Here is a 14,933-nt window from a genome sequence, read left to right as displayed (position 1 = left end):
GTCATGGGTTGCATCGAAAGGAACCGGAGGAATCCCTCTTATATTTTAAACGATAATTACTCATAACGCGACCGAAGAGGTTTCGTTATGGGTTGCCTCGAAAGGAACCGGAGGAATCCCTCTTATATTTTAAACGATAATTACTTATAACGTGACCGAAGAGGTTTCGTCATGGGTTACCTCGAAAGGAACCGGAGAAATTCCTCTTATATTTAAATCGATAATTACTTATAACGTGACCGAAGAGGTTTCGTCATGGGTTACCTCGAAAGGAACCGGAGAAATTCCTCTTATATTTAAATCGATAATTACTTATAACGCGACCGAAGAGGTTTCGTCATGGGTTGCCTCGAAAGGAACCGGAGGAATCCCTCTTATATATTAAACGATTAATCATTATAACGCGACCGAAGAGGTTTCGTCATGGATTGCCTCGAAAGGAACCGGAGGAATTCCTCTTATATTTTAAAAGATAATTACTTATAACGCGACCGAAGAGGTTTCGTCATGGATTGCCTCGAAAGGAACCGGAGGAATTCCTCTTATATTTAAATCGATAATTACTTATAACGCGACCGAAGAGGTTTCGTCATAGATTGCCTCGAAAGGAACCGGAGGAATCCCTCTTATATATTAAACGATAAATCATTATAACGCGACCGAAGAGGTTTCGTCATGGATTGCCTCGAAAGGAACCGGAGGAATCCCTCTTATATTATAAACGATAATTACTCATAACGCGACCGAAGAGGTTTCGTCATGGGTTGCCTCGAAAGGAACCGGAGGAATTCCTCTTATATTTTAAAAGATAATTACTTATAACGCGACCGAAGAGGTTTCGTCATGGATTGCCTCGAAAGGAACCGGAGGAATTCCCCTTATATTTAAATCGATAATTACTTATAACGCGACCGAAGAGGTTTCGTCATGGATTGCCTCAAAAGGAACCGGAGGAATCCCTCTTATATTATAAACGATAATTACTCATAACGCGACCGAAGAGGTTTCGTCATAGATTGCCTCGAAAGGAACCGGAGGAATCCCTCTTATATATTAAACGATAAATCATTATAACGCGACCGAAGAGGTTTCGTCATGGATTGCCTCGAAAGGAACCGGAGGAATTCCTCTTATATTATAAACGATAATTACTCATAACGCGACCGAAGAGGTTTCGTCATGGGTTGCCTCGAAAGGAACCGGAGGAATCCCTCTTATATATTAAACGATTAATCATTATAACGCGACCGAAGAGGTTTCGTCATGGATTGCCTCGAAAGGAACCGGAGGAATTCCTCTTATATTTTAAAAGATAATTACTTATAACGCGACCGAAGAGGTTTCGTCATGGATTGCCTCGAAAGGAACCGGAGGAATTCCTCTTATATTTAAATCGATAATTACTTATAACGCGACCGAAGAGGTTTCGTCATAGATTGCCTCGAAAGGAACCGGAGGAATCCCTCTTATATATTAAACGATAAATCATTATAACGCGACCGAAGAGGTTTCGTCATGGATTGCCTCGAAAGGAACCGGAGGAATCCCTCTTATATTTAAATCGATAATTACTTATAACGCGACCGAAGAGGTTTCGTCATGGGTTACCTCGAGAGGAACCGGAGGAATTCCTCTTATATTTGAATCGATATTTATTTATTACGCGACCGAAGAGGTTTCGTCATGGGTTACCTCGAGAGGAACCGGAGGAATTCCTCTTATATTTGAATCGATATTTATTTATTACTCGACCGAAGAGGTTTCGTCATGGGTTACCTCGAAAGGAACCGGAGGAATTCCTCTTATATTTGAATCGATATTTATTTATTACGCGACCGAAGAGGTTTCGTGGTACTTTCGTATTAGCGTATTAGCCGACCCGCCGTCGGAAGCGGCGGCCTTTCGCAAACAAACCTGTGTTCCATCGATTGCCCGGTTAGTTTGATACATAGGAGACGATCCTTTAGTTAGGTCCGACCGAGCGTTAGCGACCCGGTTAAGTAATTGCTATCTATTGTATTTCGGTTCCAGTGACGGTAATACGAAAGTACCGGTTTCGTCATGGGTTGCCTCAAAAGGAACCGGTTGAATTCCTCTTTTATTTAATTTTTCCGAATAACGCGACGGCAGTGTTCGAATCGATTGGGCATGTTACGTTTATTTCTCTTCATAACACCGGTTACTTAACTAATCGTAAATATTTTTTCCAGTGGCTAAAAGCTAAAAGTAGCTAAAAGTATTTTCCGGTGGGTAAAAGTATTACCTTATTTCACTGTACCCGACAACAGAACTTTATAATTTTTCGAATTATACAGTACCACATACTTTTAAAAAAACGACGGTCGAATTGTGGTCCATCAACAGAAAAAGTTTTCATAGTGACGTCATTTAACATCGTTCTAATCCTGAGTAACCGTATTCCTGTTCGTTAAGTATCGTTGATCAACACGTTGTCTGCCACGTCAGTCACCGGTGACTGACTCCGAATTTTCGCTCAGGCTGCGTCAATCACAAGTGACTGACAGTATAGCATACGATAATAAAGGTAACTAATATAAGCTTATAACCATTCCCTTTTGAACAAAAATACCTTAAACTACAATAAGAAACGATGGTCATAATACATTTAAAAATTTCCAGAGTCGCTGTAAAACCGTGGAACTCAACGTGTTAAAGGATCGTCTTTCGATAATTATTATCCGATAGACGATAAAATGCCCGAAAATGCAAAAAAGGTATACATAAAAATAGATATTTTATAAAGGTATATAAAGCATTCAAATAATATTACCGAATTCAGGATGTTGCGCCTTTCTTCAAAATACAGATTTTTTTCCTGTCCTAAGCCCACGTTTCTTCAGTCGTAGGCCACTGTGGTAACAGTTCCTTTACAGCAGATTGAATTGGAATCTAAAATGAATGATAATTTAAATGTGATATTATCAATTAAGTAATTACTTTCCAGTTCAAATTTACACGAAAAACTGCAGCTAGATGCTTGGTTATGTCCTGGCGATTTCTTGGTATGTTATGTCCTGGCGATTCCATTTCATCAGGAAAACTCAATAGTCCACATGGTTCTGGCGTGAATTGGGACATATAGGTACAAATTCTGGAGACGAAATCAAAGACCTAGATATTTGTAAATTATTCGTTTGAGGCCGGGGAGTGGAATAGCTATTGTTATATGTCAAAAGTGCGGGAGGCGCGATAGCGCTCTTCTTATATTATGTAAACATTATTGATTTGGCGCCTTTTAAGCCAAATCAAAAATGTTGATGTAAAACAAACAGAGTGCTATCGCGCTTCCCGGACTTTTGGCATATAACATGAGCACTATTTCACTCCCCGGCATCTAACGGTTAACAGTGATTAGTTTTCTTCGGTGAAGAGCACTTCGACAAATCGCGTTACGCCATACATACCAGTAACAATTTCGAAAAACTGCGATAATTCCACGTTTGCACGTTCAGGGCAATAGCAAAATGGTTCCAATCCGTTTTCCATATCGATTTATGGTTAACTTTTTTTCGTTTAGCGCTAGGCAAACTGTGACAACTGGCTTCATACTCTTCTTTCTGGATTTTCGTCGACCAAGTGCTAGATAACGGGAGAGCCGAGATGGAAAATGAAAGGTGGGAAGATTTTTAAATATGTGACGTCACAGATTTTGTTTATGTATGTCACTTTTCTTATAATAGTCCACTACATAGGAAAAGTGTTGTTATTATTCTATTGTTGTATATTAAGTAAAAATAAGCAGATGAAATGAACGAACTAGTTTTTTTTTAATCAATGCTAGCGTTCAAAATAATAAGGGCCCAACTGACATTTTAGCAGAAACTCAAATTTCAGGTTTATTGAAGTGTTCTAAACTTAATTTCTATTCAATTTTACTTCTCGTTACGTCAACCAAAAACGTAAATGAACGAAGTCATAGTCACAGAATCTTTTGTTCCTTTGATGGAGAAACATTTGACAGTGCATGGGAAAAAAATTGCAAAATTTTTAATGTGGAATTCACTTCAAAAACGTATTTAATTGACTCCGTATGATCTAGATTGAAACGAAAAATTATCTGCTTGCGTCTTAGTTTTAGACAAATGAAGTGTTCAGCACCCTAATTATGTAATTACAATTGCTGACAAGAGATAAATTTCCATTAAGTTGTTCTAAAATTCAAACATAGTAGACATTAGAGACGTCGGTTAAACGTTCGATTAATTCAAATAATCGAATATCTGCAATTTTATTCGAGTAATTTTGTATCGAATAATGAAAAATCAAAATATCAATGCATTGAACAATTATCGCAGTAATCGCGATTAATGAAAAAGGGAACCATTTTGACGTAGGACTACGTCTTTCTTTTCTGTACCGGGTGTAAGTTCAACGAGAGAGTGTCGCTGGAGTGCAAGGTTTTGAGGGTGTTCCCGTTTAGTTACTAAGCTGGGTTAGAGGAGCGGTTGAAAACAGTACATTGTTTTTTAGCATTTTATTTTATGATCTGCTATTGGTCTCCATACTACGCGGTACGAATGATGTTATTTGTACTCATTTGAGTTTCTTTCTGAGTTTCTTATAGCGCGGTTTCCATACAACACGGTAGGTGGTTTCCATATAACGCGCTAGGCATTAGCCTGGTTTGTAAGTAAAATCCGAATTTCTTATAGTGCGGTTTCCATATAACGCGGTACGCACTCACCACGTTATACGAAGGTTGACTGTAGTTGAATTTCATTTTAATAACAATTTCATACTCATCCAGTCACACACTATCACCACCTTTCACCAATCTTTACAAATAATTATTCATTCATCATTAAGAATTGATTCAGACATAATTTCTAACAAATGATTACAGAGCCAGCGGTAGTCCTATGTCTACATTGCGGTTGTATCACGGATATAACCCACTTTTTATTAAATACAGTGCAAAATTTGTGTAACAATGTGTGTCATTAATAATAACAAAATTTGTGTAATAATGTGTGTCATGGTGTTTTGTCAAAATTATTCGAATATGCTAAACCATTTATGATTGAAGCATAACAATTATTCCCTGGTGATGGAGGAGGCTGGAAAGAAGAATTCAGCGTCTGCAGGTAATTTTGAATAGAAAAAATTGTATGTTGGTGAAATAAAAATATTGGGCATCATTTTCATGATGTCCTCTTTTTTCAATATTCCGCAAAAAATCATGATATGGTAAATTTATCAACATACTGAAATACCATTTCATTCAAAAACCATTGTTCTACACAATGTTTATTTTAAAATTTTATTTAATGTAACTTTTCAAATTATGACATCATAATCTTCTTTATTATAAACTAAATTAAATTATAGACATTGGAATACTAATTCTGATATAAGAAGAACATTACATTTTATATTTGTTATAACGATGAGTGAAATGCGAAAAATATTTTGACGTAGGACTACGTATTACATGAGGGGGTCAAATCAGAAAACATGTCATGTTTTTATGAAGTAAAGTTAACGTTAATAAATATTTTTGCTGCGAACGGATTTTAACGATTTGCATACCAATCGAATCGGAAGATTTCTAGGATTTGTTTGCTCTACATTACAATCCCATAGTCTAGATATGGTTTGAATTTATGAAAATTGGAAGCATTCATATTTCCCCATACATTTGTGTGCTTTCCCGAACAGAGCTGTCAATATCGGGCAACTTATGCAGCCGCTAGAATAGAAACAACGAAGGGGATAGCGAAAAGAGAATATTTGCGAAGTAAACTCCACCCTTGCATAGTAAGCAAGCTGTTGCTAGCGTATAAGTATTGCGGAAAATTCTGAGGAAAATTATCAGAATCTGTCTGTGCCCGAAACAACAAAGGTCGCTTAATCTGCTCGTTTTGTGTTTCATCTTTCTCCTCGAGCTGTGAACGCTAGAGAATATTTCACATGAAGTGTGTTTCGATGTTTCATATTTATCGCTGCAACTGTGTGCATCTGTTAAACGCGTGTTTGATGCTTGTTGATTGGCAATGCACGGAAGATGCCTCTCGTTAAATACTCAGTGTAATGCGTTCATTGATTCAATGAAACAAATTGTGACATATGATCGATTAGTGTATTATTCTCGCAAAGGCAAGAAAGAATCGTTGCTTCTCGAGATGGTTATACCAGAACACGCAAGCCATTAATCCTTTTCAGGGTCCCCGGAACATTTTACTAAAAAGTTATTTATGAAATTTCGACGTATTCGCAAATAATATCCGAAATGATAAACCAACAAATAAAAAAAAAGATTGCGTAGTCCTACGTCCTAAGCGGTCGTGTCTCGTATACAACCCCTCATTTATATTCCCATGAAATGAGTTCCCCACTGTTAGTTCTGCTTGAGATTTTCCTAACGATCTTCAGAACAATCATAGCACCCGGCTGGGTATGCCTGATATGTAAACTCCTTTCTGTCAAATAGCTGCTAATACAATCGAATTTAACGTAACCAAAACCTTTGACATATACTACAGATGCGAGATGAAGAATAAAAGGTGGGAAGATTCACTGGTTTTGGTTGTGTTAAACTTTGATTGTATTAGTAGCCAAGAAGATATGAAGTTCACATATCGCGCATACCAGTCAGTTACCCAAATGGTGCAAAATTGAATGTGGCAACGAATAACGTTGAAAGAGGATATACAGAAACTAATTACATATTCCCAAAAATATTTTTCGCATTATAAGATAAACAGAACATGTCACGAACTAAAATGTTTGATTGTTTCTTTGATTTCTTCTTATATCAGAAATAGTATTCTAACGTGTACTATGTTTGGATCTTAGAGCAAGTTCATGGAAGTTTATCTCTTGTCAGCAATTGTAATTGCTTTTTTCACCATTAGGGTGCTGAACACTTCATTCGTCTAAAATCAAGACGCAAACGAAACACTTTCCGTCTCAATCTAGGTCATATGGAGTCAATTAAATTTATTTTTAAAGCGCATATTACATGAAAAAAACTTGCAACCTATTTTCCCATGCACTGTCAAATGTTTCTCCGTCAAAGGAACAAAAGATTCTGTGACTCTGACTTTGTTCGTATACGTTTTTACCAGATTTTTTGTATCGTACACGAAAATTACTCACACAGATGAAATGGCGTGCAGAATCACGGCTCTTTGTTCGTAAAATTCAACAAATTTATAAATTTTGTTGATTCGAACCCGTTTTTCTCTTTATTTTCCATCAAAAAATTTAACACGAGGAACAAACTAACTAAAAAGTTATAACTAGTGCCATGTTTTAATTCAGAAAGCGCGTGAATTTTGCTCGTCAAAAATGTCGAACAAATAGATGCTCCTCCTGGAAATTATTTTACATAAAGTTACATGAGCGATTCAAGTTTACCAATCGCATCTACTGATTTCTTCTATGATATGGAAGTGTGAATTGAGAATATAGAAGAATATGTACGGAACAACAACATTTTATTGTTAAAACTTGCGAGAAATTTTCCTTGAATTTAAACAAAAACATATAGGATTGCATGAAAAAATGTAAGTAAATTGGAACACTAAGGAGTTGTGGAGAGTACAAATATGATTGGAAGCTCAATGGTACATTGATTCTTCATGGTGACGTTCAGGTAATTTATTCTTTTCGTTAAGAATTATCTGTGTTGTTCTTCAAAGAATGTTAATATTTTTTTGTTTTTCCAAGTATGGATACCTCGGGGCCTTTTTGGAGAGTGGAAGCAACGGTGTCATGCATCTATCAATGTTTCAATGACGGAGTTATTGTTTATGGGCGCTGTCAACAAGGCATACTATGCTGGATTTTGAGTCAGCCGCTTCAGACTGCAGTGTAAATGTTGATCATTCATATTTTCCATTGTCAATGTATAGAAAGAAATATATCAAATTTTATAGAACACATATTTCTACATCAAATCTGAAGCTTTTTAGGAAGAAATATATATATCCATTTTTATTTAACTACAAAAAAATCCGTGCAAATTCAGGCAATTTTGCACGCTATTTACTAAAGTAAAGCCGGATTTAGACGTTGTGAATTATTCGGTTGCGAGTAAACGTCAATCGATCCGAAGAATTACGAACACACCCATACCACGAAATTTGACATTTGATTTGTATGTGTGGAGCTACTCGCACGTTCAAAAACAAAAAATCGAGGGATTGTATCCGAGACACGACCGCTTAGGACGTAGGACTACGCAATCTTTTTTTTTAATTTTTTAGTTTATAATTTCGGATATTATTTGATAATACGTCGGAATTTCATAAATAACTCTTTAGTAAAAAGTTCCGGGGACCCTGAAAAGGTTTAATGGCTTGCGTGATTTTGTAGAGTCATTTCGATAAGAAACGATTCTTTCTTGCTTCTGCGAGAACAATACACTAATTGGTCAAATGTCGCATTTTGTGTCTTTATATCAATGCATACATCGCACTGAGTATTTAACGAGAGGCATCTTCCGTGCATCGCCATTTAACAAGCATTAAACACGCGTCTAACAGATGCACACAGTTGCAGCGATAAAAATGAAACATCGCGAGAATGACCGTTTATGAAAAATCGTTTCTCTATTCTCGGTCAAAACCGTCAACAAAGCTAGCTTGCACTCTTCTCTTGTTTCTCCTGCTTTGCCATGCTCGGATGGTTGTATTAATTGCAATGCCAGATGCACTTCAAGTGAAATATTCGCTAGCGTTCACAGCACATAAAACACAAAACGAGCAGAATAAGTGACCTTTGTTGATTCGAGCACAGAAAGATTCTGAGAATTTTCCTCAGAGGAGATGCAATACTTATACGCTAGCGACATCTTACTTACTATGCAAGTTTCTTACCCTTCGTTGTTTCTATTCTAGCGGTTGCATAAGTTGCCCGTTATTGACAGCTCTATTCGAGAAAGCACACAAATGGACAGAACCTGCTTCCTGTTTTCTGATTTGGCACCCTCAATGTAAGACGTAGTCTATGTTAGTAATATGTAACCGATTACTCGCGGTTGGCTCGAGGTTAGTATTACAAGTGTTCTCATAATTGGGATGATGCAGTCTTCAGTGCTCTGTACGTGTGCCCGTTATGGGATACTTCCTATTGGGATGCAGCTAACCGTTAATCAGCAACGCCCCCCTATTCTGCACCCCATATCTAGCGTGGTGCGTCTTTTTCGACTCGAGGAATCTAGGATAGAATGATCACTAGCCGGCGCAATCATCAGCTCGTGTAGAGTTGTCATGAGCGGTACAACCTTTGGCTCTTGTTGAATCATCAGTGGACTGCACAACCTTCGGCCCGTGCATCTGTAAAGAGTGTGTGTATGTATTGCCGCGACTAAGTAAAAGTTTATAGATCGGATAGGAGGGATATGAAACAGGGACACAACGAAGGGAACATCATTAAACGTTGACATCGTTGACATAAAATCATCGAATTATATTATTTAAATGCTTAAATTATATAGTTGCGACCCTTATTCAACAATAATAATATATAGACTATTTTCCTCAGCTAGTCGCGAATGATTTTGACTCCGAAATTTGGAACCAAGAGATATGTTGGCTTAAAAAATATAACCAAAATACAAAAACAAAAGCCGAGACACAATGCCCAGACAAAAATCCAACGAACCATCCGTCTTTGTCAATTATTCTTTTCTACAAATCCTGCCGGTCGTTTTCGTTGAACGTATGCTGACGAGTCGTTACGTTGCCGGTGTATATGAATGTTTTCATAAGAATTGTATTGTAGAATAATTCACGTAACGTGACGTGACGGGATGGAACGTGACGTGTATGTTGCATGTGAATTGCACTTAAATCCGGCTTAACGCGAGTACCCCTATAGCATACCTGGTCACTTTCTAAATTCGTTGACCAAAACCCGTGAATTTTCCCACCTTCTATGTTCCATCTCGATATTTACACGTCAGATGTACACAGTTGAGTTTATGGTACAAGGTGCAGCAGCGTGAGCATTATACTTATGACAGACATACAGCTGTACTTGCGTTGTACTTCGAAAATTGTATGTCTGTCACCATGTACAGCGCTAGAACCATGCAAGTAACTCGTTACAATCGCTGTACCTGTACCGACCTATTTTACCGCTGTACATGGCTACAGTTGTACTGTCATAGACGATTAGTGGTGGGTAGCATGAACAAAACGAAACAAAACATTTGGTATACAATCTTTTCATTGACTTTCTCTTGAGTCAATAACTCAGATTGGAAACATATTTGTTGTGTTCGATAGTTTAGACGCTAAATAAAAACCTTTTTCATTGAAATATTGGTGAAAATACAATGCAATAAATTCAAACTTCTGATTGTCAGTCTGACATGCGGTACAATGTACAACCAAAGTATGTGTGTCATGCTATCGTGGTACCTGTACAACGCTGTACACGTACAGCGCTAGTACAGTTGTATGTCTGTCCATGGTATTAAGTTAATGGAAGTGGTATAAAATGCGATTCACATACAACATCCACGTCACGTTCACGTCCCGTCACGTCACGTTACGTCAGTTATTCTACCAAGCAATTATTATGGAAACATTCACATACACCGGCAACGTAAAGACCCGTCAGCATAGTTCAACGGAAACGACCGGCAGGATTTGTAGAAAAGAATAATTGACGGAGACGGACGGCTCGTTTGGTTTCTGTCTGGGCTTTGTGTCACGGCTTTTGTTTTGATTTTGGTTGTACAGTAATTTACATCTAATTCGACATTTAGCTAATTGGACAGACCTGTGATGCAACACGTTTAGTTAGATATTTTACCTCTAATTGGACATTTTTGTAAACATTGAGTTCGGGGCCCAAATTATAGCCCCACTTTGAAAGTCGCCACCTGTCGCAAATGTCCAATTACTGGTCAAAATTGCCTCCAATGCGACACTAAATGGTGCCTCGGCATGTCGCATTATAAGTAACATACTGTACTTTTTATGCCAACATATCTTTTAGTTCGAAATTTCGGAGTGAAAATCATTCGCGCCTAGCTGAGAGAAATAGTCTATATATTATTATTGTTGAATAAGGGTCGGACTACGGGGTTCAAGCATTTTAATTCAATGATTTTCATTGAATTTTTCAAAATTTAGTACTGATTCTAGGCATGCTGATTTGAAAGAAGGGATTGCAATTTAAAATTGTTGTAGATGGCGACACCATGAATAACATAAAATAAATCATTCGATTGACATTTGACGTGACGGGTTGGTGGAAGTATTGACTGCATGTGTGAATTGGTGGAGACGTTGACGGAACGTAGACGTTCTTCTCCGTAACGTTCTATGTGAATCGCAAATAAGAAAGCAACACGGAAGAGAGCGAAAAAGGATAGTTTACGTGGAGCATGATAAAAAGGGATTGATCAGTAGTAGTTCAGTAGTGTTCAGCTGCTACCAGTATTTTATTTGAAGATAATGTCTTACGTATAGAAAAGAAGAAATATTTTTAACGTAAAGTGTCGTATTGAATATTTTAACGTAAAGTGTCGTATTGAATAGAGTTCACAATAGAGAGCTAAGCTGCGTAGCTGCAGAGCTCATGAGCTGAAGAGCTGTGGAGCTATAGAGCGGCAGGTTTTTGACCTAGGACACCGTCTTACATTAAGGGTGCCAAATCAGAGAACAGGTCATGTTTTTATGAAATAAAGTTAACGTTAATAACTATTTTTGCTGCGAACGGATTTGCATACCAATCGAATCGGAAATTTTCTAAGATTTGTTTTATATGCTATAAATTACAACCCCATAGTCTGTATATGGATCAAATTGATGAAAATTGGAAGCATTCTCATTTCCCCATACATTTGTTCTGTCCATTTGTGTGCTTTCCTGAACAGAGCTGTCAATATCGGGCAATTTATGCAACCGCTAGAATAGAAACAACGAAAAGGGGATAGCGAAAAGAGAATATTTGCGAAGTAAACGAAGTAAACGAACACCCTTGCATAGTAAGTAATACTCTGTTAAATAATCAGTGCAATGCGTGCATTGATTTAAAGAGACTAATTGCGACATATGACTGATTAGTGTATTGTTGTCACAAAGGCAACAAAGAATCGTTGCTTCTTGAAATGGTTATACCAGAACACGCAAGCCATTAAAATTTTTTCTGGGTCTCCGGAACTTTTTACTACAGAGTTATTTATGAAATGTCGACGTATTCGCAAATAATATCCAAAATGATAAACCAACAAATAAAAAAAAAATTGCATAGTCCTACGTCCTAAGCGGTCGTGTCTCGCATACAACCCTTCGAATTTTTTTAAAAAGGTTTTTAATTTGATTTAATTTGAATATCTTAAACTCTCGTTTTTCGAATAAATTTTCATATAAAGCATTGCAAAATAAAAAAAAAACAATATTTGTCGGATTTCTTCATATTAGTGCTAATTTTGCTCGTCAATAAATGTGCTATAAGCAGAGAATTCCTAATATGATTTTTTTTTCTTAAATTCAACAATGAAAAATGGTCAAAGTTGGAAGCATAAATACTATATCGCTTTTCGTCATATAACTTGGATAGAACGACGATATCTAATGTCTTTCCGCCATCCAAACTATTTACCATGCATCTTCATAGCATTGTTGCTCGCGTCTGCAATTTTGTTGGAAGACAACATGTTTTTGTTAATCGACTGTGATGTTGTCACAATTTCCCATCGCATGACGAAGTCTTTTGTGTTGAAAGTTATAGATATTGTGCTAGACGACGAAGGAGATATCGTCACTTGTCGTTACTGAGCTTTTGATTGCTGACTTTCGTCGGCGCTTTATTGATATATGAAACGATTTATTTCAATTCCCATAAATAAAAACCAAGGTGTGTTCCCGTTCGAGAACGGGTCGTTTAAGCTGTCTGTTTTGTTGTGTTCATTTTCACCCAAGGAAAGTTTGTACGGCATGAAAAATAATAGAAAATGTGATTTCCCATATGCTCTATATATAGTATAAGGTGTTGTTAGTCCAATTAAAATTCGCGTTGGGTTGAATAAACACTTAGAAAGTAAAAATTATAAAAGAAAATTACTTTCTCCATTCCAAGTATGTTTTCTCTACATGTTTTTACTGATGAGAAAAATTGATGATTGTGTTCGGTATTGGTAATTATCTTATATTATCTTATATATTGGTGAGTTTTTTTTTTCTTTACTTCATCCATACATATCACAGGAGGTATCTTGTCTAGGATCACAGAGGGCGGTTTTCATCATATCTCGTTCCACTTCGGTATCTTTTATCTGATACGCACCATCTAAAGACTGTTTACCATCCTTCTCTCATCATCACTCGGTAAACACTGGTCGAGTGAACAAACAATACCCAACAACCAAACAAAACGGTCCTTTACAGGGCCATCAAATCATTATCAAAGAGTTTAACGAGGTAATTCTTCAAACATATCCAAAATCAACAGATCACCTAACGGAATCCTACGTCAACTATGCGGTCGTGTCTCGGACACAACCCTTCTGTGACTTTTTTTTGATGTTTTATTCCACTCCATTCCACATGTAAACAACCCAGCACAAGGATGCCAGATATGATATCACATCTTCATTCTGTAAACAGTTGAATTGTGAGATATTAAATTTAGTAATATATTGTATTTTTTTCGAAAAAGCTTCAACCGAAAATCTAAATTGAAAGTACATCAAATGAAACATTTTCTCAGTGGTATTTGGTTACTTTTTCTCTTAACAACTCAATTTTTATTTTCGTTTGATGAGTTCGGTTGTGAAGATATTTATAGATAAATCGTCTGGCAACCATCACTTGCGTTCACTCGCGGCAAAACACTCCACACAGTTTCGCCGTATTGAAATCGCGTTCGCATCGCGTTTACTATGTCAGGTCCGGGCGGTTTGCATTTGATTTCCGCATTCGTGAACGAAAGAGCTTCCCCGCAAACGAGGCCGCGCTCGCGCCCGCATCGCATCGCGCTCACTATGTCCTCGGCCTTACGTAAAGCCGGATTTAGATGTTGTGAGTTACTCGGCTACGAGTAAACATCAATCGATCCGAAGAATTACGAACGCACCAATACCACGAAATTTGACATTTGATTTGTATGTATGGAGCTACTCGCTCGTTTACAAACAAAAAAAAAACGCTCGACTGCGAGAAGCCCCATACATGCAATTCAAATGTAAAATTACGTGGTATGGGTGCGTTCGTAATTCTTCGGATCGATTGACGTTTACTCGCAACCGAGTAACTCTCAACGTCTAAATCCGGCTTAAGCTGCAAGACTGCCATTATTTTCGCCATCATTTCGTTTTTTTCGTTGTTTCTCCCGCCTTTTCATAAGTCTTTGCATTTGTTGGAAAGCATTTAACGAGACGGTAAGGAAATCTTGAGAAATTGTGGTTCAATATTTTGTAAAAGTGTTTTGTAGCAAACAGCAGTTTTGACTGCTATTTTAACATAAAACTTTTAAAGGTGGGTAGCCATTTATTTGTTGATTAAATGTTATAATAATTTTCCTTTTTCTAGCGTTCAATATTTAAAAAAAAATAGCGGCGTCTAGGGTCCATCCTATTTTGGTCTTACGGTGAGTATTTTTTAAAATTCAAATGTTTTAAAGCCATTTCGTACGGATATAAATCAGGTTTTTACGAAACATTGGTGTAGTTTCGATAAATGGCGTCGAAGAAACTCCAATGTTCGAGAATTTATTTTTTTCGAATCTTCCATTTTCCGGGAACTGAAGATAAATCGAAGATAAAAAATGGTCAAAACTTGTTTTTTTTCTGTAGCAAGTTTAATCGTTTTTTTTTCTATTCCAAAATGCGTGTTCTTAAAGTAATACTGTAGAAAGTTTGACATATTTTCGCATTCGATTAGGTGTTTTTTTGTTAGGTTATGTTGGATCATGTTCTTTCTGCTTAGTTGCTTTAAACCGCATTAATTGCC

At 37.0% G+C, this 14,933-nt stretch overlaps 1 long non-coding RNA gene across 1 annotated transcript; it reads right to left on the bottom strand.

Moving 5' to 3' along the window:
• Positions 1-2,064: 2,064 nt before the first annotated feature.
• LOC129781709 (uncharacterized) lies at positions 2,065-3,555 on the bottom strand. Its single transcript, XR_008744239.1, has 3 exons — positions 3,426-3,555; positions 2,977-3,112; positions 2,065-2,910 (listed from the first exon to the last, which is right to left on the bottom strand). It is a non-coding gene; the product is annotated as an uncharacterized LOC129781709 (long non-coding RNA).
• Positions 3,556-14,933: the final 11,378 nt, after the last annotated feature.

This window comes from Toxorhynchites rutilus, unplaced genomic scaffold (genome assembly GCF_029784135.1).
Source record: "Toxorhynchites rutilus septentrionalis strain SRP unplaced genomic scaffold, ASM2978413v1 HiC_scaffold_18, whole genome shotgun sequence".
Lineage (NCBI taxonomy): Eukaryota > Metazoa > Arthropoda > Insecta > Diptera > Culicidae > Toxorhynchites > Toxorhynchites rutilus.
This window is presented reverse-complemented; position numbering and strand designations above follow the sequence as displayed.